The sequence below is a fragment of the Cyprinus carpio genome, chromosome B8 (assembly GCF_018340385.1).
Source record: "Cyprinus carpio isolate SPL01 chromosome B8, ASM1834038v1, whole genome shotgun sequence".
Taxonomy (NCBI): domain Eukaryota; kingdom Metazoa; phylum Chordata; class Actinopteri; order Cypriniformes; family Cyprinidae; genus Cyprinus; species Cyprinus carpio.
The window spans coordinates 17,956,019-17,980,774 of NC_056604.1; the positions used below are offsets into that span (position 1 = coordinate 17,956,019).

At 33.8% G+C, this 24,756-nt stretch overlaps 1 pseudogene; it reads left to right on the plus strand.

Moving 5' to 3' along the window:
• Nucleotides 1–12,197: 12,197 nt before the first annotated feature.
• The window catches only part of LOC109070238, a 123,931-nt pseudogene continuing 111,372 nt past the window's right edge, over nucleotides 12,198–24,756 (plus strand).

Below are 24,756 nucleotides of genomic sequence, written 5' to 3' on the forward strand. Positions count from 1 at the left end.
AACATTTCACACTGTGTGTGTTTGGTGATGGGTAACAGCAGAGAAGAAATACGATGAACAGGCACAGCAACTTGCGTAATTCTTCTTGCGAATCCCTTTTTAATGATTTCCATTACTGTAAGTAGAGATGCAGCGAGACAGTACTGTAAGATTGATGAGGCTCTAGGTGTAATGTTAAAACAGTCTGGGCGCTGGGCTGGGACTCAGAGCAGCTGGAGTGAAAATGCCAGGCTTTAGACTGGGGAAATACCTTGTGACTGTACAGCCAAAACTAGCAACTGCTGCAAAACTACAGTCAAAGATAGAACAACACATTATAGTCCCTGCTGAAAAAGGCCAGTGGGAGACACCAACTACATTATCCAGTACTACTTGTGCAATATTAAACTGGTCATCTGTGTGGTGTAATATTCTATATATTTAACATTTAGGCCCGTTGGGGTAAGCAGTTTTTTGAGGAACTACCTTAAAGCAGCTGCAAACCAAATGCTCAGTAATGTACACTAAGAGGTGTCTTTAATGACTGAGACAACTGGAAGAACGTTATCCCTCAAACACACAAGGAGTTGGACACGACTGAATGAATAAAACAAAGATAACGACATAATACTCACCCGTGCCTCACATAAAGATGAATGGGACTCTTCTTCTTGTTTTGCCAGTTTAAGATTTCCTGTTTCAAGTTTAGCCAGCGTTGCACTTTCCATTTCAGAGGGGCGCACTCACTAACTGTTCAATAGTCCCGCACTCATCTGGAATGATGTAGTTTGAGAAGGAACAAGTGCCACCACCAAACTTACGAGGGAACATAGTTGCGAGGCAAGAACGAGCAATCTTTGCTGGGGAGGGAATATAGGTCACAAAGGTAGAAAGGATTGTTTTCGCTCCATTAAACCTGGAAATGTGATATTGCTCTTAGATCTGTAATGAAAGAAAAGCAATTATTCGCAATATCACTGAGGGTTATTCTTCACCTCACTATGCAACTCCCATTTGGATCAACTTTTTTTTGTTTCTTTTTTTTCCCAAAGAATGGCAATAAAACCCCCAAAAATGTTTAGGTAAATGATATGAGAAATCGGTGCCTGAACATGATGCTCAGAAAGGAACATTGAAAAACCAACTGAATTATACCTGCTGACCAAATGGAGATGCAGTAGTGGCCTAATTATGATTTTGAATAGCTGAAATGTTTGTTGTTCTCACTTTCTTTTTTTTTTTTATTTTTGTATGATGGCCCCCTTATAAATGCTCAACCATGCGGTTATGCAGCAGTTGTGGTGTTGGTATTTTGGCAGGTAAGTCAAGGTTCAAACGCTGGCTGTCAAGCATATCAAAGTTCTGAAAATCTTGCTCACACGTGAACAACTTTTTTGAGTTTTTTAAACAACATTAAATGCATCAAAATTTTTTTACATTATTTACTCTTTCCAAAAGAACTCATAGTAAAATCATTGACTTGCGTGTCATGTTTTAGAATTTTAGTTTTGAAGTAACCTTCTAAGGAAATCCGCAATGCACATTTGTTAGATGAATACAAGAGGCACTACTCATGTAAACCTATCTACAGCACTGTTTTTTTTTTCTTTTTTTTGTGAATCAAACTAAAAAAAATTAATTAGTAATTAATAAACCACAAAAAAACATGCCAAACAGACAACAACAGGAAGCTGAGAGCAACATACACATTATCAATAATTTACAATTGAAGAGAGAAAGAATAAAAAAACATGACATTGTCATTCTTTACTATTCCAAAATTTCAACTGAGAAAAACATTGGCATGCATCAATAGTCCCAGGGTTAGCTCCAGTAGTTGTGCCCATTGTACTGTAACCTTCACAGGCCACAGCCAAGGGCGACGGAATTCCAAAATGTTTTTGCACACAACTGTTTCGGAAGTAAACCATCTTTTTTGGTTTTTGTTCATCACGATATACAGCACTGTTGAAGTAAAACATGATTTACTGAAAATTAGTTTGATTTTGCAATTTTGTCAAAGCCTTGGTGTGGTTTTTTCGTTTTTGTTTTTTAAATTAAGTTACTTTCCTCAATATTATTAATTTTTAAACCCGTACACTAACCGAAAATCTCACTATTAGCAATCTAGATCATGATCCATATATGCCCCAGAGTTGCCATACTATAATGAAATGAAAATAATATAAGCATGTTTAATCAAGATGGTCATGATGTTCCTAACCCTCAATGTGGTCAAGTACTACTAAACAATAATGCTAGTAATTTACATGTTAATAATAAAACAACTATATTAGAAAAACCAAAAGAGAGAAAAAGAGTAAAATTGAAATGGAACCCACATTAAGAAGCAAGCATATTGTGCCAGACCGCAGAGTGGGTCATTTTGAAAGAATTTTTATAGCATGAAATGGAAGAGAAAGACAGGAAGAGAAAGGCACATAAACGGTGAGCATCTCAATTAGAAACCTTGGACATTTTGGAAATTTGGACTAATTGTTGGTCTTGTTCCCGTGATCAAGATGCTTCTTTTGTTTTCCTTGTATTCCTGGTGTCTACAGTGAGCTAAGACATATCTTCTATAAATTCCTGACTTGAGCCTGATTATTACCCCAGCTGTGAATGAATCGGGGTGGAGAAAAAAATGATCTCTGGGTCGACAGAGAGTAGGGAGCGGTCCTGGTGAAATTAAATTACTCAACCTGTCACCGTGCACAGAGACTGATTATTTTCTTTACCCTGCGCACAAGTCTCTCATTGCCTCTGTTTGCTGCAAACATAAAAAGGGACACTGGGGGTGAAGATTCCAATTTAATCCTATCTCTCGTGGAATAATGATAAATAGCACTGGGTATTGTTGAGGTAATTCATATAATAATCTATAATTTATTACTGAAAATAATGCAGTTGCATTCTTAATGAGGTTTAACTAATCAAAGGTAAAGCAATACACATCGAAACAATGGCATAATTTTGGAATTAGTTTAGATGAATACACTTTTGAAGTATTTCTACACAATAATTAGTGTGATATTTTTTTATCGCTATATATATATATATATATAGATATATATATATATATATATATACTGCATAAGAGATATATATATATATATATCGTCAATTCACTTTTTGAATCGCATACGTTCCGGGATGGTCGGGGAGTTTTTTCCGTTTCCCCCCAGGTTCGTTCGCGCACCCCCCCCACGGTGGGTCCCCTCAAGCACGGGGCCCGGTGCGACCCGCACCAGTTGCACCCCCCTAAGGACGGCCCTGATTGGGAACCCCTATGCAACACTCCTTTGAAACAGACACTGCAATGCCTTACTCATGGTGAAGTAATAACTCTGATGTCATGATAACTAGTCGTTCCTCAAAAAGGCACAGTGCACAATATATGGTTAAGAACTATTGAGTATGAAACACCACACGTTAATCTGTTGCACACAGATAATTTGAAGGTACTTCAGCTGTGTTTATTGATGCAGGTCTTTTAGTGTCGCTCGCTGGTACTATGTGTTGCAGTGGAAATGTTGCGGATGCACTATTCCTCAAGAACCATCTCTGATCTTTACCTCCTATTTACCATCTTGATTTCCCTAGAGGAGTCTTGGCTGAAGTGCCTAAATGCTCTTGATAAACAGAGGTTTGCTTCTTAAATATCTTCAGATTTTTCAAAAACACACAATAGGCATTAATGCAGCTGTAATAGTGGTCCTTTCAATCATCCCACTGGACTTTTCTGGTGTCTGTATTAATATAAGCTTACAAGTAAGCTTACAAGTGCAATTTAGAGAAAATTCTGCCATTGTCTTTTGTATGTTTAGTCAGCTCCAGTCTTAGTTGCTTCCGATTTTCCTTTTACTAACTGGTGCAGTTGGGTTAAAAAAATAAAAAACACATATTACATATTTTTGTTCATAAATTTATGAGAGGGATTGTCATGCAATCTGTAACTCTTTAAAGTTGGATATTCTTTTTATGATTTACATAATTTTCACCATATATTGTAAAATTTGAGTACAAATCCGTCCAATTGCCTATCTTAAATATTGAGACATAATATAGACCTTTCAATGCTATATAAATCTAAATTTTTGTAACTATAATTATTTAAGTGTAAATTACTACTTTGTGCTTTTCCAATAATACAATATAATATTAATATTATATAAGAAAATATTTTTTTGGATTCTACTAATAATATAGTATCATATTTATAGCACACTTGCAATGAATGCCATCTTTGTAAGTCCCTGCACAGCCTGGTCCTCCACCAAAGTGCGACTCTTGGGTCTGTGACCACCTTGGCATCACTTTTTGATGACTTAGGAGACTCCTTTAGCATCATATTTTATGGTAAAAAACACAACCGACTACCTTTTTAGCTTTACAACTTTTTCGACTAACTGCGGGGATCTTCCAGTGCTTTCGCTCAGGGTTGTTGCGCGCATGTCGTCAGACCTAGACACATTTAATGGTTTGCATGCTTGTGTACAAATAGAATCATTTTACACTTTCCTTAGATATTTTGGAGGCACACTAACCCACAATTACCCACTTCTTGAACCAACATAAATAATAAGTCCAATCACATGAATTTATTGCCAAAAAACTGACCAACAAAGAAATTATTATACAAAGTCATTCTACAAACAAGTCCTATTGCATTCCCATCCTCTGAAGCCAAACAATATATATTTATGGAATATTTATTCTTTATTGAATGCATTGGTCAATGTAGTTGATCTGCCTCGTGTATAACTCCTGTCTGTTTTAATGGACAAATGTGTCTTAGGTTTAGGTAGGCAGTTGGGTTCTGTGCTCTATGCAAATCTGTACATAATTTGAACTAAAACTGTTGTGACATGTTTACATTGAAAAACATCACACCCAACATATGCCAATAATGGTAATATTACTACCCAAAACTGTAATTTAATCATGAGATACATTTCCCAATGCCTTTCGTGTCTGCATAGCTGACATTTGCCAAAGATTTCTTATTTAAAGCAACTGGAGGACCCTGAACAAATGTTTCAAAATGATGCTAAAGGAGTCATGACAAAGCATCATTCAATATGTGACGAGTTTGGGATGTGAGAATGTGTTTCCCTGAAGGGCTGTTTTGTGCCAGTTTCAGCTCACTTTAGGGAACATTTTTATACTCTTAGAGCAAACACACACACACCACAGGTTACTGTAAATTCAGGAAATTTGTAAGTATCCTTAACAGGATGTCCTCTAAAAATAAACCATTGGACACCTTGTGGATTGAATCTCAGTCTGTTTCGTATCCTGTGTCTGTTTTGGAACTGGATCAAAGTGCACTTGTTCAGTTTCAGGTGGAGATTGAATGTCCTTGGCTGATGCTTTTAGAGACATTAGTGCTTTGCTTTGTCTTGAATTACTTGTTGTCCTGCTGGACCTAATGGGACGTATTAACAGGATAGCCGGGCTTATTAGACACAGTTTGTTCCTACCAAAAATCCGTGTTGTGAATCAAAGCTGGTGGTGACAGCACTGCGAAGAGAAATGGGTTGCTTTAAGGTGGCGGTTGGAGTGTTAACTACGTTCTCCTATGCCAACTGAAGTTGAAAAAAAAGAAATGGATTACAGCTAAACATCCAAGGAACCAAGCAAATCTGTTGTTTTAGTATAAACTCATAACAGTATTTGTATGAAAAGGGTCAGCAGATTCTAATGGTGTGATATTATTTGAAAATGTTGTCAGGAGATATCGTAGAGGTCACACATGTTTTGAATGTCTAAGGATAATGGTGCGGTGTCCTCATTCTCTGGTCCTTCACAAACAGTTATACCCAAGTCAATTATCCATCAATGCATCAGTGAAGCGTACCACACTGTGATTTAGCTGCAGATTGGGAGCTCTGCTGCTATCATCATTTTGTTCCGTTCTAAAAATTTCGCTCTCTGTATTTTTTACGACTAACTACACAGGTGAATCACCCTGTAGTTGAAGCCTGACTTCAAATATTAATTTTTGTGTGCTAAGTCTCTCTTTCAAACAGAGCACGCACCCGATTCTTGAGCTTACTTCCTCCATTATACTGTGCTCATCGATTATGTATTTATTCTTCACAGCAAAAAGACTGTGGTAGAATGTAGACTGTGGAGGAATGATTCTTTATGGTTATGGTCTTCCAACAAACATCCATCAAAGTGGTTGCTCCCTGTGCAGGAGAGATTTTATATATTCATCTTCATCACCTCAGGACTTGAGCCCTTTTTTAATGGTTTAAAATACAAGCAAAACAGTACAGGGAAACCAAAGCACAGGATGAGCCTCACCTGTTAAATCATAAATAAATCGAAATAAAGTCACACAGGTTTGAACTATCATGAGGGTAAGTAGATGATGACAAGATTATCTGAAGTGAAGATTCAACTGTAGGTTTATGCTACTGAATAGTTTCTTATAGAAATATAGAGATAAGAAACATCATTCAATCATTTTTCAATTTTTGAAATCATTTTTTTTTTAAATAATTGTTTTGCAGTAAAGAGATTACATGAAATGTCTGCATTTATGTGTGTATATAGATATATATTATATATATCTATCTATATCTAGTATATATATATATATGATATATAATAATATTATAATCAGAATTATCAAAAAGGAAGTCTACCTGGTTTTTAATTACATTCTATAAATGTTACACTCATTAGGAAATTTTGTTTTCCCAAAGAAAGTAACCGAATGCATTTTTACTTTACATTAAATTATTCCACCTACTACATGACATAGGATGGCATATTTAATATATATATATATATATATATATATATATATTATACAAATAACATTTGTGCATGTTTCTGCTTGATGTTTTGACATTAAACAAACAGACAAGCAGGCGCTTATGCTTGTTGTGTGCTGCACGTTGTCTGATCATCCAGCCTTTAAAATTAAGCACAGTAAACAGCTGTTCAATATGTTGAAGACTACACATCCTCCCTAGAAAAAAAAAACGAGACTGCTCACGAGACACTTTTTTAATCCAACCATCAAAAATCTGAGAGTATTGGGGTTTCCATCTCAAGTTTTCCGTCCTTTTCTGGCCTGTGAAAAAGAGATGTGCTAAATTTTATCGAATGTGCATTGGTGTAGTATACTTCAAATCTTAAAAGTATATATATATATAATCTATATATAATATATATATATATATATATATATATATATATATATATATATATATATATATCAGTATTTGCTATTAAATTGTACTTGCTTGCAGAAAATATACTGTCACTGCACTGGTTTTCATCATATACCATGTGTTAATATTATATTTAATGTATATTAATGTATTAACATTGAACAACTTCAATTCATTACACAAATGTGTAAAAATACAAATACATTTAAATACACAGCCATCCAAGTGTTAATAAAAAAACTTTAAAGTATATTTTAGTTTATCATAAATGCTTGTCAGTAAATTTGACACTGCCATATTTCAAAGCTAACAGACAATTATGGAATTACTAGGGCTGTCAAACGATTAATCATGATTAATCACATCCAAAATAAAAGTTTTGTTTACATAATATATGGGTGGTATCCTGTGTATATTTTTTTTGTATATATAAATACACAGGAACCACATGCATGTATATATTTAAGAAGAATATGTTATGTTTATATATTAAATATAATTTATATATAATAGAAAAATAAAAATATAAATATATAAATGTATATATATGTAAATATTTTCTAAATATTAATTTATGTTGTGTATTTATATATACCATAATAACTATACCCTGTACACATACATATATCTATGTAAACAAAACTTTTATTTTGGATGTGATTAAACGTGATTTAATCATTTGACAGCCCTAGAAATTACACATTAATAAGTACTTAAGTCCTACTTAAGTGGGTCAAAAACAGCACTCAAAGGTGAACTAATTGCATTTAATATAAATTTAAGCAGCAGTATGCAATTTTTATTATTTATTTATTTATTTATTTTGGTTGAAAATGATAAAACAATTTCTTTTTATGCTAAGCTAAAATTCGATCTGCAAACTGAATGCCACCAAGCGCTTTATACTTTTATGATAAATTATTTCAAAAACCAATGTCTTCTTAACAGAGAAAAAAAAAAACCTTTGATACTAGGGGAAAGATGGATAAGTTTAGAATGATGTGAGAATTATTAGCTAATGTTGAGCAAGCAACAACTACTACATTTGCCCCATTCGCTCTTTTATGCCCACTAGCAGTGTTGAAGAAGAAATCCAAATCTGTAGTGGAATGCATGTTAAAACCCCTGCAAAGATTGGCTGCGTGCAGCTGTGGAAGCCGAGAGGCATTTTGGCATCGCTCACCTGGACGCTACAGTGAGACGCAGAGTGTTCTCTAGTACAAAACCGTCAGACAACATTTGTGCTGTTCAGCTGTCACCTTCGGCAGTCCTGAGCTGGCTCTTACTAGAAAAAAGAGACAAGACACATAACAGAGACAAAGAGACAGAAACACAAGAAAGAGCGAGAGGGAGTAAAGACACAAGGGGAAAAACAGAGACAGACTCCCTGTGGAGCTCAGGTAATAGCTGTCTCTCCAAATGACCATCAGAGTTCACTTCAATTGCGATGATTGCAGGGTGAAGGATCGGCAAAGAGATAGCGAGGGAAAGATGGAGCTCTTATTCATATTGATAATGTCACTCGGGGAAAGGATATATGCTAATTCAAGATGTTTTGTGCATTTAGATAATTGCTATTTAAACACAGCTTCACACTGTGCTTTGTGTTGTCAAGTTCAAATACATAACTATGCAGCCACAACAAAGGAAGAAAAAATAAGAGTCCCCAGAGGAAAAGTGATCGCTTAGAGTTTTTGCTTTTTCACCAGCTCAGGATATATAAATGGAGTTCTCATGTAACACCTAGATTATCAGCTTCTCCGATGCTTCTTGTAAAATTTATGGGTAGAAATAAAAATAGACACAAATGGACCACTTGACATGCAGTAAGAGTAATCAGATATAAAATGAATGTGGAAAGTATAACTATTATCATGTGCATAGTTCACATAGTTGTAGTTCACGCTATAGTTCCTCCGTTTGGTTAAAGACTTGGAAGTTTTCTTCAGAAATTCTAGACATGTGAAATTTCATTTTTTTTTTTTTAAGATTTTTTTTTTTTTTGTTTAGGAAAAACATCAGATGAAAGCGAGCAGTATTAGGAGATGATATCTGTGATTTTTTCTTCCCTGTGGATGTCGCTTACTCTTGTGGTTTTTCTGGAGTTTTTAAAATCATTATTGCCATCCCTGACACAAATTATAAAAGGTCAGCAGTCCTTCATGCTCTTCTGATTCTAATGACTTTTATGACCTTTCATGTCTATTAGTAATTTGGCTTAAAATAACTGATTTTCCAACTTCAGACACCATTTTTAAAATCACTGCCAAGAGCAAAGACCCCGCAAGATCATGTTTAATTACAGTTATCTGAACAATTTTATACTAAAACAAAATTGTTGGTACGCCATTGTATTTTAAGTTTTAGGGTCAATGACATGACACCTTTTTGTCTGGATATATTAAATAATTTATACATTTTCTGATATACTAATGTTTTTCATTTCTGAATTAAAATTCATATATATATGAATATATATCTTACTATATATATATATATATATATATAGATATATATATATATCTATCTATATATAATTTTATTATTTTTTTTAATAATGACTAATATGTGTTTTTCACAAAATAATGATTAATATGTGGCTACATAAACGTGACATTTTTAGAGGCATTAATTGAAAATTTGGAATGTATTATTTGTCCATTGACCCTTTAATATTTCACATTTTCAGTTTGACTGCAGTAACTTTCTTGTGACTTTAAATGAGTAAACTGGAATGACAAATCTGAATAGGTTTCCAATCCTTTTCAAACGTCTTTAAATGTATAACTAACTTCTTTGTGCTTTTTGACTTAATTGTATCCAGACAGACATTTTTTTTTTTTTTTTTTTTTACTGTGGTCTGTTCATTTTAGTTAGGATAATTCACGCCATGCTTTCTGTCTGTCTAACTGCAGAGAGAGTCCTTGACACTTGGTCAGCAGGTGGAGTGATTTTTAATATGCACTGTTCCATGTTAGTGATCAAATGATATATAGACTGTCTGAAGACATATGCCATCTTGCATCACATCTCTACATGTGCACATGTCCACACATAGCCCATCCAGTTCAGAAACCACTGTGTGACAGTGGAGCTCATCACGGTATGATAAAATCAGACTGACACAGCTTAAATACTCCAATGATCCGCATTCCCCAACAGAAAAGAGGACCGGGTGCCCCCTGCTAGTATGCAGGTGTGTGAATCACATGGAATGATTGTGAATTTTAAATTCTGGATTAAAGCTCCCGAGAGAGACAGTCAAAGGGAGAACCACAGGCAGAGGCTGGCTAATTTTTAATTTTGACAAGAGCAAAGCTTCACACACTCATTAAGGGTTTTCTCTGTCTCTCGAACTCAGTTCAAGAGTTACAGTGATTGCTTTGACAGATAGTATTCATTCAAAAAATGTCCAGTAAAACAGAAAAGTTTGACTGAACTGGGTTCAGTTTAATATGCAGTTTACAAAGTTTTTGAGATATGGTTCTTTTGAAATTAATGGGCACATTTGATAGCAAACAGTAGCCATGAAATTACTTTAACATAATTGCATAATAAATACTTTTAAAGTAAAACCTGTTGCATACTCCGTCTTCATAGAACAAAAGAAAAAGAGAAATCACTCTCTGCTCTTTGCTGATTAATTTTGTAGCTTGAATAAAAATGAATTTATATTCAATTTACAGCTTATGTGAAGATTGTGTTTTAAGTTCACTTAAATTAAAAGTTGTTATATTTTTTAAAGCCCATTAAATGTTAAAAATAATGCCTTTCAATTATTCTGTAATTTTGAATGGCTATTAATGTCTAAAATTGAGGGGAAAATGCATTTATTAATACAGCAGCAGCAGTATTGGCTACTTAGTAAAAAAGATGCCATTAAACATGTATTTAAAATATACCATCTCCATGTTGTTTCTACATTAATTTGGAGATTCAATATGAAATTATTACAATATAAATACATTATGTAAATAAGCAATTAATCATGATTAATTACAGACAAATGTTTTTAACTTAAATTTGTAATTTAAATACATGACATAACTTTGAATAAAAACGAAATTAAAGTATATTTTAGTTTACCAAATTTTTTGTCCACACATTCAGCAGTACACTCCGGGCAAATTTCAAAAGCTAGAGAAGTCATTATGAAATTGAATAAAAAGATGCATTTAAGTCTTAAATAACTGGGTCAGAAAGTTCAATTAATTGCATTTAACACATTTAATAAATTTAAACTGCTACATTTTTATTTAATTGTATTTAAAATTTAAGTAACATTTAACAATTAAGTATCTGAAAACATTACATCTGTTTCACACTTAAGTAACTTTTTAAAACAGCATATAACGACACTACTTGTATTGTTTCTAAAGTTTGCAGAACGTATTGTGCACAGTATGCTTATTGTCTGCATTAAATATTATAGGTGGGTCCTATTTCACATACTTTTGCACTATTGTATACCATTTGCATTATTGTACAGTGGTAGCAAAGGCGTAGTACCTGGATGATGTATTTCAGTAATGGGGGGAAAAGTGTGAAATGTTGGACACCCAATAGTAGTGTAGCTAAATGTGCTAAAGCTACCAGAAAAACATGAAGTGCATTTGAAACATCTTTTCCTGCAGATGGAAAAAGGCAACTGCGTTTTGTGAGGTAAAAAATGTAGTTTTATATTTGGTATGACACTATCTTCAAAAATGTATACAGTCTAAGCATGTAACACTTTCCATTTTCAATGTGATGAATGAACTGTAAAAGCAATACTAGCTGAGATTATGGTTTTTGGCTCATTATTTTATCGGACAACATTTTTAAATTGGATTAAAATGCAAAACTCTCCCCGCTGATAATAGGATGCCAATCAAAGCACTAAACATACAGCATAATGAGGTCATGTGACAACAATGTAGCATACAAATGCCATGTAGCATTTATTTTCATTGCAAATTAATGTCTACTGTTTTACACACTATTATCCAGAAAGAGGTTAAAAGTCAGCGGTCATACCATGAGTACTGTATGTACAATGCTAAACATGATTTTAATAGCCTGATTGTTTTTGTTTTGTTTTTAGGTGAGGACTTTTATGAGCCATCTCCTTATGAACCCATGACGCCTCACCGACATTCAGATGCATTTCGCCTGGCGTCAATCATCTCAGGTAAACACCAACATTTTCATTACAATCTATTTTTGTGTATACATGTATACATTCTTGCACTGCACTGTTTGTTGTTAATATTGGCTTCTTTTACATTGCCCTCTCTTATATGAAATCCAGCAATAAATTAATTATTATTATGTTCCAAGACCACTAAAAGAAGTTTCTTTTCTCTAATTTTAGCTTTTAGCTGATTCCAAACTATGTACAAGGTGAAATGAAGATAAATTAGCCCTTTTTTTTCCTTTCAAGGAAAAAGAAACAGGAGCAGGTGATTATTCCAGTAAAATAAAAACCACTCTCGGCATTTGTCACCTTGGCATGAGTTTAATGTTTAATTCACTGACAGCAGTCATTACAGACAGTAGAGGACAGAAATATTGCCTCCAATCCATTATCAGGGCCTCACAGAGCCTGGGACAACCAAAATAACTCATTTCTATTCAGATTTGGAAAAAAAAAATAGCCAGTGAATGACAAATCTCATGTGCACTACAGAAAACAGTGGATTCAACATGAGTTGTCAGATCAATCTTCTTGCCAATTTGTTGCATAATACCATTTTTGTGTCTTGAAAGGCCTGCTGTGAGTAGCAGCTGAGGTTTAGAGTTTGCATATTTTCCTTTTTTCTTTATACAAAATGAAATATAGCAGCTGGGAAATGTGGACACACAAACAGCCTCCATTAGCTGCTGGTGTAAACATTAGGTGATCGTGTAATTCCACTAAAAGGTGAGTTAAGTATAGGGTGGCCATATGTGCCATTTATACGGGACACATCCTGGCCATGATTTTTATATTGCCTAAAACATCAAAAGTAGTTTGACCAATAACATGCAGGTATTGTACATGATCGACCAATCGTGGCACGTCGCACATGAGAAGGTGAAAATGATCAAAGTGATGCAAATACACACATGAGCTTGTTCGTTCGTTCATTCGTTGACCTGAAGCTGTGCATCGACCACTGCATGACACCAAAGTACCGCAAGAGCGATTTGAAAGCATAAGGAGCCGTCTGCTCTGCTCTCTATACAGTAGGTCTCGTGAAATAATGTCATACAACGATCGATCTGCACAGTGCAAACAGCCAGAACCTGGATATTTTGGGGCAATATAGAAATAAAGGCAAGGGTGCGTCCCATAAAAACGGCTCGTATGGTCACCCTAGTTAAGCAGCATTTAGCATCTTTGTTGCATAATTGTATGTATTGTTATGGTAATCACATCTTCAATTAATTACATTTGACAACATAAAAGAGTAAAATGAGTTCTGGATAAATTGGAGACTGATTTAAAGGGATAGTTCACCCAAAAATTAACATTCTATTATCATTTACTCACTGTCACACTTTTCCAAACCGTTTTTGGATTAAGTATTTCTTCATATCAAATCAAGACCTGTAATGAAACCTTTAAAATCCTTTCAGAAAAAAAAGGAGGCCCGAGATACGTCTCATTGCGTTTCACTCACAGCCCTCTCAGATTGAGATGGCACCTTTTGATTTGATGTGACAGTCCAAGTCATTATTCCAGACCAGCTGTGTCTGTTCATTTACTACAGAGGGTGAGAGGAACATGTGGACCGCAGCACTAACACTGACATATTGGTAAAGCCCAAACTGGAAGTGGAACAGCCCCTATACTCTCCCTGGCAGGAATCTCTCCCAATCTGGAAGTGGAACAGCCCTGTGTGCCATATTTAGGACCAGGCAACATCAATTGCCATCCCTTTGTGGTCCGTCTGCTGCGATACAAAGCCTTGGATTCATATAACACTGGCAGTGTTACTGATGTTTCTCTGTAGTTAGAAAGTTAATAGTATTGGCAAAGAAAAAACCTTAAACCACATGGGGGAATTCAATACGAATTAATTGTGCGAAATTTTGTTAAAAATTAACATTCTGAGATATGAAGTCAAATTACAAGAGACAACTACAAGGTTTACAGTAATCACACTATGATTCACAATTGGAGTATTTAACAATCAAGAACATTATTTTTTTATATGTAAATTCATATTGAGATTTTGTGCATTAGTTTGATAAAATATTACAATCTCAGACAACAACCCCCCCCCCACACACACACACACAAAATATCAAGATATAAAGTTGCACTATGATTTATAGGTGCAATAACTTGAAAAACAAATTAACCATTGTGAGACACTTTGGTTTGTTTAAATCAATGTTTTGAGATATTAGTCAAATTACAAGAAATAAAGTTACAGTTGTAAGATATAGTAACATTATGAGTTATAGTTACAATTACGCATAAAAAAAAAAAAACATAAAGAAAACGTGAGATATTAAGTCATGTTGAGATTTTACACATTGGTTTGTTTTAAAAACACATTCTGAGATATGAAGTCAAATTACAAGAAACAAGGTCACAACTGGGCCCCATTTTAAAAATCTTAGCACATGGTCTGAAGCGCATAGTTGGCACTTAGTGCATGTCTGAATTCACTTTTGGTAGTTTAACGATGAAAAAATGGTCGGTATGCCAGGCGCATGCCAAAATGTGGTCCCAAATTGTTTTGGCGTAACGTGCAATAAACCAATCAGACTCTCATCTCCCATTCCCTTTAAAAGCCTGTTGTGCTTGCGACATGGCAAATTCACTGTTTATATGGCGGAATTTGACTGAAGACTGAACACTTCTCCAGAGGCAACGGATCTGCTCGTGTGTGAGGTTAAAGCATACACAATAATAATTTTTTACATCATAATCCTTTCATGTTTAATATTTGGCATGTCTGTGTGCATTACTAATGCACAGTTTAAATAAATAAATAAATAAAAACACTGTGCCTTTGACTTTAGACCAGATTTTAGTTGGTCAATGGTGCAATCATTTTCAGTTGCCTCAAAATAGCAACTTTCCAACAATGCACCTGAACACCTGAAAGTGCATTTGCCATTTAAACAATGTGGTGCTGGACATGAAAATGATAACTGCATCAGGCTGAAACTAGCAAGAAACACTGATAAAGCCCATAAAGTTACATTGTGATTTATAGTCACAGTTGCATGAAAAAAAAAAAAAAAAATAATTAATTTAAAAAGACACATTGCGATTTTTCACACACTGGTTTATTTTTGGCATTTTGAGATATTAAGTCAAATTACAAGAATTAAATTCTAAATTGTTAAATTTAAAGTCAGAGAAAGTCAATTGAGATTGAGAAGTTACAAGTAAGAAAAAATTAATTAACAATTGTGAATTTAATAAGTGTGAATTTTGGGAAGGCACATTGAGATATAAAGTAACGATTAATAGAACTAATATTGCAGTTGCCTTATTTATTTAGTTACGTATTTATTTATTTAGCAGCCAGCAGAATCAGACTTCCGTATAATGAAATACTACTAAACAAATCAGATCAAGAGACTCATTTTCAGTTGAATGTCCCACAATGCTTTGAATTATACATATTTGTTGTGTTGAATACACCTGTAAACATTCCCTTCGCAAAGGCCAACAGTTCAGGATCTCAGAGCGCCTCTGCTCGTTGTGGTTCACATTCTGTGTTCAATGTGATAGATATCTGGCCAGGGTGAAATATATTTGTCTGCCTGAAATATGACACAGTTTTTTATAACATAACATAAGACTATCTTCATGGGTCATTTCAGGTGGCAATGAAGACTCTATTAACAGGAGAATCTTCTCTCCAGCTTGTTCACTTTCTTTTTCATGTATTTTGACAAATCCCTCAAGCCTGGCAAGCAGAAACACTTTCAGACAGAATCAGCCACTAGAAAAAGAAAAGCAGATAAATAGAAGAATAGGAAAAGAAAGTAGAATATAAATTAAATGAACCCTTTCAGGCACAGTGGTCTGTGAGGAATCGCCTATTATTTTTTTATCTTTAAAGTTTAAAATAGGAAACTTTCCATGTTGTGAAATTTTGTTTCTCTAAAGTTGGCACACAGCCACTTTGGGCTTCTGAATAAATAAAATAAAATAATAGTTAAACTATTTCTGTATGTGTTATTTACAAAAACTTGTTGAACAATCAGAATTGATAAACTGATAAAATGTTGCATTTTTTATAAGTGAAATTAGGTGGTTATGTATATAACCACTGTGGATATACAAGAAATACCAAATCATATGACAAAATGGTGGTAAGCATTCTGTGTTTGATCAAAATTAGCATAGTCAAACAATTCTGATTTGTATGCCACAAACATTTGAAAGATATTTCAGTCAATGCACAAAATATACTAAATGTAGTGTTTTAGACTAAGAAACCACTTCAAAAATGCCTGCATAATCAAATCCTACATCATGGATTTTAGTTTGACGGCTTGCCACCCATTCAACCCCATAAAAGTAAATTTTTGAAAGAAATTCAGTGACTGTGTCTGAAAGGGTAGTTGCAAAATAGCAGAAAAGAGATTATGGTGGCATAAGACCATAATAGTGCAAATTTATAACAATAACAGTCTCTTATACTAACAGTGACTTCTAGATTTACACTAGCTCCAGATCAAATCTTCTGTGCCAATAAAACAGTGTTCGGACTGACAGGTTGAACGATGGCAGTCTCTTTCATAACCATTCCTTGCATTTAGTGTCTCCATGTAGTGTTTATTCCCTGCTCTGTGTTATAATGGAGGTCCACTCTTATAGTCACTGCCGACCATTACTGTTACAACAGGCCGAAGAAGTAGGCAATAATAGTGCGAGTAATAAAAGCGAGACTTTATGAGCTTTCTGCTCATATTCAGAACATGCAGTGTCTAAGTGCACACATGCACACAAATACACACTCATATACTGTATGTGTGCAAAGGGAATTGGGGCAATGCATGAGTGAGATTGATGATTTTATGATAATAAACTTTATGCATACTGGAAAATGTAAACAAGAAATTTAAATATTGCTGTTTGTTGTTAGGTTTGTGTTGCGATTGGATACTTTATGCAATTTACATGTTAAATGCACCTTATAATTTTTTGGGATTCACTTTGTCCATATCGCCCCAAGCATTTTTCTATTCTGAGTTCAACACTGGAAATGATTGGGTGTATTTGCCAGGCTAAGTCCTTAGGGGAGATGAAGCGATAGCTACATGCAGTGATGCTCTGAGACAACATGCAGAGCCAATGATAGCACTGAGTTCCTCACACCTGGAAGTGAAAGCTTTCTAAAGATTTCTGGCTAAAATTAGAAAAATACTATATGTTCAGTTCCTGCAGTTCAAACAAATGCTGACTATCCAGCTTACAAAATGTTAATTTTAAAATCTGTATTTTTTTTTTCTCTTTTTTAACTTTACATTACTAGTAGTGGAACAACTATGTTTGCATGTATGTATGTATTTATTTATTTTTTCATTCATTTTTTTTTATTTATTATTTTTTAAAATTTATAATTAAGAAACCATTAAGAACATCAGTAATATCAGTGACAATATCACCAGTAAAGGTTTTTGTAAAAATAATAATAATAATAATAATAATAATAATAATAATAATAATAATAATAATTCAAAGACTTAATATTACCTCAAAATACTTACATCTGATCAGATTATAATCAAATTATAACACTAAATAATTTTGCTTTTTAAAAAAATCACAATGCTGTACACATTTAAATTTATCATATATATACTGTATATATAGAACTCTTTCAACATGGTGAGAAAATTGCCATGTATTTTTTATTGCAATAAAGTTTTATTACAGTAATAAATATTACTGTAATAAACCATTATTACAATTATTACAATAATATTATTACAGTTTTAATTTTAATATTATTAAAATTAAAAATCCAATTAAAAATTACAATTTTCTCACCATGCTCACAAAGGCTACATATATTTGATCAAAAATACAGTAAAAATAATAATATTATAATTTAATAATTTAATAAATACTATTATAAATAGTATAGTATATATTAAGGGGGTTATACTGTTACACAATTATGTCTTTTACATGGAGTTCTTGACTATCATATTTAATGTACATTTAAATAATTAATATTTCATGACTAAAAAAAAGTCAATATTTTGATGCATGCATATTTTGTTTCAGAACATTACATTTTATGAGAGCACAAGCGTTCTGACAAACTTGTGGAAAACTGTAAAGATTTTTAGAGTGTAAAACATAACCTTCAGCCACTGAGACCAATTCCCTCTTTCTCGCCCCCTTCATTCCCTTCAAAGGAAAACACTGTTAAACACACCCAATGCAACCTTAGTTCAAGACATTGTTATCTTCTCTCTTCTTTCTATTACCTTACGCATATATTGTTTCTTTTCCTTTTACTGCTGGCTATATTAACTGTACAAGCACATTTGAAATTCATACTTCACTGTTGCCTTTGTGCCCCTTCAAGGGAGAAATGTAATGAGACTTTGTTTACCATGTGGCATCCCTGTCAGTAGGGAATGAGATATGGTTGGCGTTATACAAACAAGCCTGGATCATAGCCGCTGATTATTAAACCCACAACAAGACGGTGGCTTTGCAGTCCGTGCTGATGGCTAAAGTTTGAAAGTAAACAGGTTTTAGACTTCAGAAGTGTCCACACAGATTCAGATGAGTCACATAATTAGAAATAAAAAAAATCTAGATGTGTAGGGATAAAATAGCTCATTGCTGTAACTTTCAGCAGTCAAAAATTCCTCTCCAATAATAATAATAAAAAAAGACAGTTTACTGAAATTCACAGCAAACCAACTAATTCTGTACTTCTGCAACAGATGAATCCATTTAAACGCACATCTACTACATTTGTACCTCAGCAACACCTATACTGTTGGGAAACTCAGCCTGTCCCATCAGTGAGAGGTAATGTAGAGGAAGTAGGATAGATTTTATTAATGTCCTTGACTCTGTGTAGCACCTCCTGCTCTGCAGATTCTTCAGAAGGATCCCAGTATCATTTTACCAGGTATGAGTGACTGAATTTTTTTTTTTTTAACAAGGTCCCTGTTCACAATTTGTGCTCTGCATCTGAGTATTTGATTTCGAGAACTAGCACAGAGACTGTTATCTAGGAACAGTTTGCAAATAAGAGTAGTTTCACAAAAAAAGAAAACATTTACACAGTTTTTTTCATGGCATGGCAGCAAATAAATTAATAAACAAAATAAACTTTTTAGTGTAGCACATATTGACATATATTGGTGACACTTTACAATAATGTTCTGTTTGTTAACATTATTTCATTAGTTAACAGGAAAAAAATATTTAAAGCATTTATTAATCTTACTTACAATAGTTTCAGTACTAATACTTTAATAAAAAGTTGTATTATGTTAATATTTAATGTATCTGACCTAACATGAACATTGAAGAGCTACATTTTTTATATCATTAACAAAGGTTAATAAATACTGTAAAAAAATTATGGATTAGTTAAAGGAATAGCTCATTTTAAAATGAAAGTTTGCTGAGATGTTCAAGATGTTTATGAGTTTATTTCTTCATTTGAACAAATTTGGAGAAATTTAGTAACAATTTAACCACTATATCAACAAAACACACACTAAACCTAAATCAAATATATCAAAAAAAAAATATCTTAACTAAAAAAATATCTTAATGACAGAGTTGTTTATTACAAACACACAACTTACATTGAATGTGGATTATTGTGATGTCTTTATCAGCTATTTGAACTTTTATTCTGGTGGCACCAATTTGAGCCCATTTAGAATAACAAGATGTTAAGCTAAATTTACTATTACATGCCAAATTTCTCCAAATCTGTTAAGATAAATAAACTCTTCCACATCTTTGATGGCCTAAAATTTCCATTTTTGGGTGAACTGTTCCCTTAATGCATTGACTAATGTTAACTAATTGGACCATATTATAAAGTGGTGATCATGCATTTTTCGAATTGTATAAATTTTTTTTAAAAGCTTTTCAATTCCTCAGGTCAAAAAGATGGTGGAAAAATGGTAATAAAAAGCATATTATGAGGTTTCTGTTGCAGGGTTGTTTTACTAATATTATAAGTGAACCTCAGGGACTCATTCTGTACAGCAGACTGAAAAAGTTTGGATCTCTCTTTCTATCGCTTCATCTGTCTCTTCCTCTCTCTCCCAATAAGTATTATAATAGAAGGAGATAATGAGTAATGAGAAGTAAAGAAAGGCCTCCCATTCTCCTCGCAGCAACAGTAGAAGCTAAAGACTTTCTAACGAGCTCACGCACCTCAGAGGAGATTACATCTAAACTGCGGCACTTGTCCTAATTGCAATCAACACAGGCAGTGCCAAGAGCTGTGAATAACCCAGACTGAACCTGCTGTCCCTTCAGCCGTCCATTACACAAAACAGCATATTTTTCACACATTATATGCCTGTGAGTGATAAGGATGCACTATAAAAATGTTAAAAGATTAATGGAGTATGTTTTTCAGACTAAAATACTATTTTAGTCTTTCTACTTTGAAATGTCATGTTTAATTTTATGTGTTACTTGCCGTTTGTTTGTAATTATTTGTTTAATTTACTAGCAGTTTTTGAGTAAAAACGTTTTAAAGTAAATTCTACACCAGTGTAATAGATACTATTTGCTAAGCACATTAAATAAACCCATATGATACCTTATAAACTCACACTAGCTCATCAAATTGTACTGGTTATCAGACAGAAATTGTAAACTGTGAACTACCAGCAGGGTATATTGGTCACAATTTGTTTTACAGGCTGTGCCCCATCCAGAATTCTTGCTGAGAGGAAGAAAAGAAAGAAAAAAAATATAAATCCTTTTTATTCCTTTGTCACTTTCACTTTTTGTTTATCTGACTGGAGTTTTTGTGACTCAAATTGTCCTCTGCAGATGTCCAGAACAGGTTTATGGTTCTCTATTTCTCTTAAATTCAGTGTGTTATTTGATTTGAATTTAAGAAACCTTTTCGTTGAATTCAGACTTGCACAACTTTTGTTTTGGACTTTGAGCCACTGAGAATCCCTGTCTATAAAATGTTGCAGGATATCTGAACATCTCCCAGTATTTTGTCCTGATTGCTTCTGTTTGGTTCCTATCCCTTCTTTAACCAAACAAATGTTTGTGCATGCAGAGCGCAGTCTGTGCTGTTGCATCCTCTGACCTCCAGACGCTGGACTTTTTTTTTTTTAATGTACATTCTCACCAACCAATTTCATACCTCATTTAAGGCTTCTTCCTCCACTGTGTTACACACCTAAAATTGCTCTCTCACAACACACACAAAGACTCACACACACTGGACAAAAGAGCTTGAGGACTACTGAATCAAATTTAGAAACACTCTAAAACCACACAGTATTTTTAGATCCGGGTAACCTTTGCTTGCCATGCATTCAGATCTTTGCAAATGGCTTTTGTCGACTGAGAGCAAGAACTTTTAAAGGGTTATTATTATAATGGAAATGCAAGATTGCACCAATTACACTCTCAGAAAAAAGGTACAAAAGCTGTCACTGGGCGGTACCTTTTCAAAAGGTACGCTTTTGTACCTCTTAGGTACTAATATATTAAGTTTAGGTACTAATATGTAGCTTTAAGGTACCAATATGGACTCTTTAGGTACAAAGATGTGCCTTTTGAAAAGGTACCGCCCCAATGACAACTTTTGTACCTTTTTTTCTGAGAGTGTACAGTATACTTTTACGACGTTGTCATGCCACTCTAAATAGCCACAGATTGCATTGCAAAATAATGTTCTTAGTTGATATTTTTACTGTATTGTTTTCTGGGAAAAATATATTAAAGAGTGCCTATTATGCAAAATTCACTTTTACATTTGAACATGAATGTGTGTTGGGAGTGTGTGTACACAACCACCCTATGATGATTATAATACACCTGCTCCTTTATTTTAATTCTCATAAATAATAAGCAGTGTCTCAGCCAATCACAGAATCCTTAAAATGTGATGCGTTCCACCATGTTTATCTTCATGGTAGAGCATTTAAAAGCAGCATTTAAGTAAGAAATATCTTATTATTACAGCTACAAAAATTATTCCTTATACATTCATTATTCATTTACTTGTTTGTTTTTAACATAAACTTCAATGTATTTGACAGGTTAAGTGCAATAAGACATGAAACAGATTAGTACTCAGTAAGTTTAGTACTCATGCACCGTGAGGTAGCGGCTTTCTGTGCATGTGTTTCGGATGTGTGCTCTCAGAAAACTATATCAAACGTTTAAACTAATATGGCTTTAAAATGCATGATTTCAGTGCAATAGACATGATAATCTATACCAAACAGGGTTTTTTTTTTTTTTTTTTTTTTTTTTTTTTTTTAGCAGAGTATCTGAGGTACAAGCTGTAAAGGCACAGCTCTATTCTGGAAAAGGGGGTGGGGAGTAGCAGCTCATTTGCATTTAAAGAGACATGTTTCTGCTTCAACTCAAAACAGGTATTTTCAAAATTATATAAGTGATGAGTTTTGGGGTATCTTGAGCTGAAACTTCACAGACAAATTCTGGGGACACCTGAGACTTATTACATCTTGTAGGGGCATAATACACTAGGTGCCCTTTAAAAAAACCTTCTAAACAAAGTATATATATAGCTGTGACTAGCGAGGTATTTGGTGGTGGTTGTATTTTCACATTTATTTCAAATTCAGAGACAATCAGTAAATGTACATCTGTAGTTTTTGGTCCTCATGGAGTGAAACTGTTTAAGCCTAAAAAAGTTCAGGGAGTGAGGTTACCAGGAAGAGAGGCTTCACTTGATCTGAATTGTATTGATGGCATGGAGGAGTCTCTCCTGTATTTAACTGTAGTGATACTTGAGCTCGGATGCATTCTGTGTTATTTCATGATAAAATATCTGACAGATCCTTTTATTTGCATTAAGCAGGGATGCCGAAGTTGAAATCATGAGTCCAGATCTCCATGAAGTATATATAAATCTGTAACACAGATGAGGCCTCTTCATGAGGAAGGATGTGTTTGATGTAAATGTAAATTTCCATGTCTTATTAATGAAAAGGATCTGAACATGCATTATTAATCATCACTTTGTAAATACACAACCTCTGAGCAATGATGTCTTCTCTGAAACCAAGATAACCCCTACAAACATCAAGATAGTTATTAATATCAATCAGTCTCAAAATATCTTCAAAGGACTTCATAAAAATCCCTAATGTTTCTCTAAGTCCTTAGCTTCCATAACACAAGGTAATTTATATGCCTACTCCCTTTTTATTTACATGAATATTATATTTCCACTCATTTAGAGTAAACAGTTTCGACATTTAGATCATTAGCACTTTATTCATAAGTAACAAAAACCCGTTCGGAATTAAATTAATCTTTCATTCTCCACAAGGGGTCTGATAAACCATCTGTTCTCAAAGTTATACCAACACCCACTGGGTTTTATTAGTTTCTCTCGCTACCTCTCTCTCTCCAATCACCAGAGATGGAGGCTGGAGACACCATTAGGGCAACATATCAATGCCGACCTTCATACACTTTTAGAGGTCCAGAACTTCCCCACAGTCTCCAGCTGATAGTTCCCCAATCCCCTGAACGCTTCATTCGGCTGCCTTCAATGCAATACTTACAGACGTCACATAGCTGGATTCATGCCCTTGTTTCCCATTTCCCACTTTTTCTTTATCTTGAATGTGCTTATCAGTCATTTGCACTGTACACTATTACAGTATATACAGTATACACACCACTTGAAGGATCAGTAATGCTTAGGTTTCAGTAGGGTTTTAGATAATACATTTAAACATCTTTAAGTTTTAGCAAGGGTACAGCTAATGATTCATAGCCATTCTTGTGTCAGGACCTCGTTCCGCAAAAGGTCAGGATTACATGGGATTATCCACAGCAAAAGTGCTGTGCCCATGCAAACTCAGGATGAATTTGCACATTTCTGAGCCAGAGGGATTTTGAGTGCAATTATGTATTACATATCAGCATAAAAAAAAAAACACTGAATTAGAAAAACAAAAAAAAAAAACATACTTCTAAAAATATCATGTCATAAAAACATTAAAACTTAAAAAAAAAATAATAAAACAAAAAACTATTATTAAAACTAATTGGATTCATTTATTTTAATATTAAAAAGAGTTTTTGCTGCTTAATATTGTTGTGGAAATCATGATATGCATACAAACAATTTGGGATCGAATTAAAATAAAATAATAATTTCATTCAGCAAGGATGCATTAAATTGAATAAAAAACAAAGTCAGTAAAGACATTTATAATGTTACAAAACATTTATATTTCAAATAAATGCTGTTCTTTTGAACTTTCTGTTCAAAACTTCAAAGTTCTGTCCTATAAAAAATGTATCATGCTTCTAAGCTATGAACACGTTTCAGCATTGAAAATAATAAGAATCATGAATAATTTAGCATTAATAATAACTGATAATCACTGAGCCAAAATCCACAAATTAGAATGA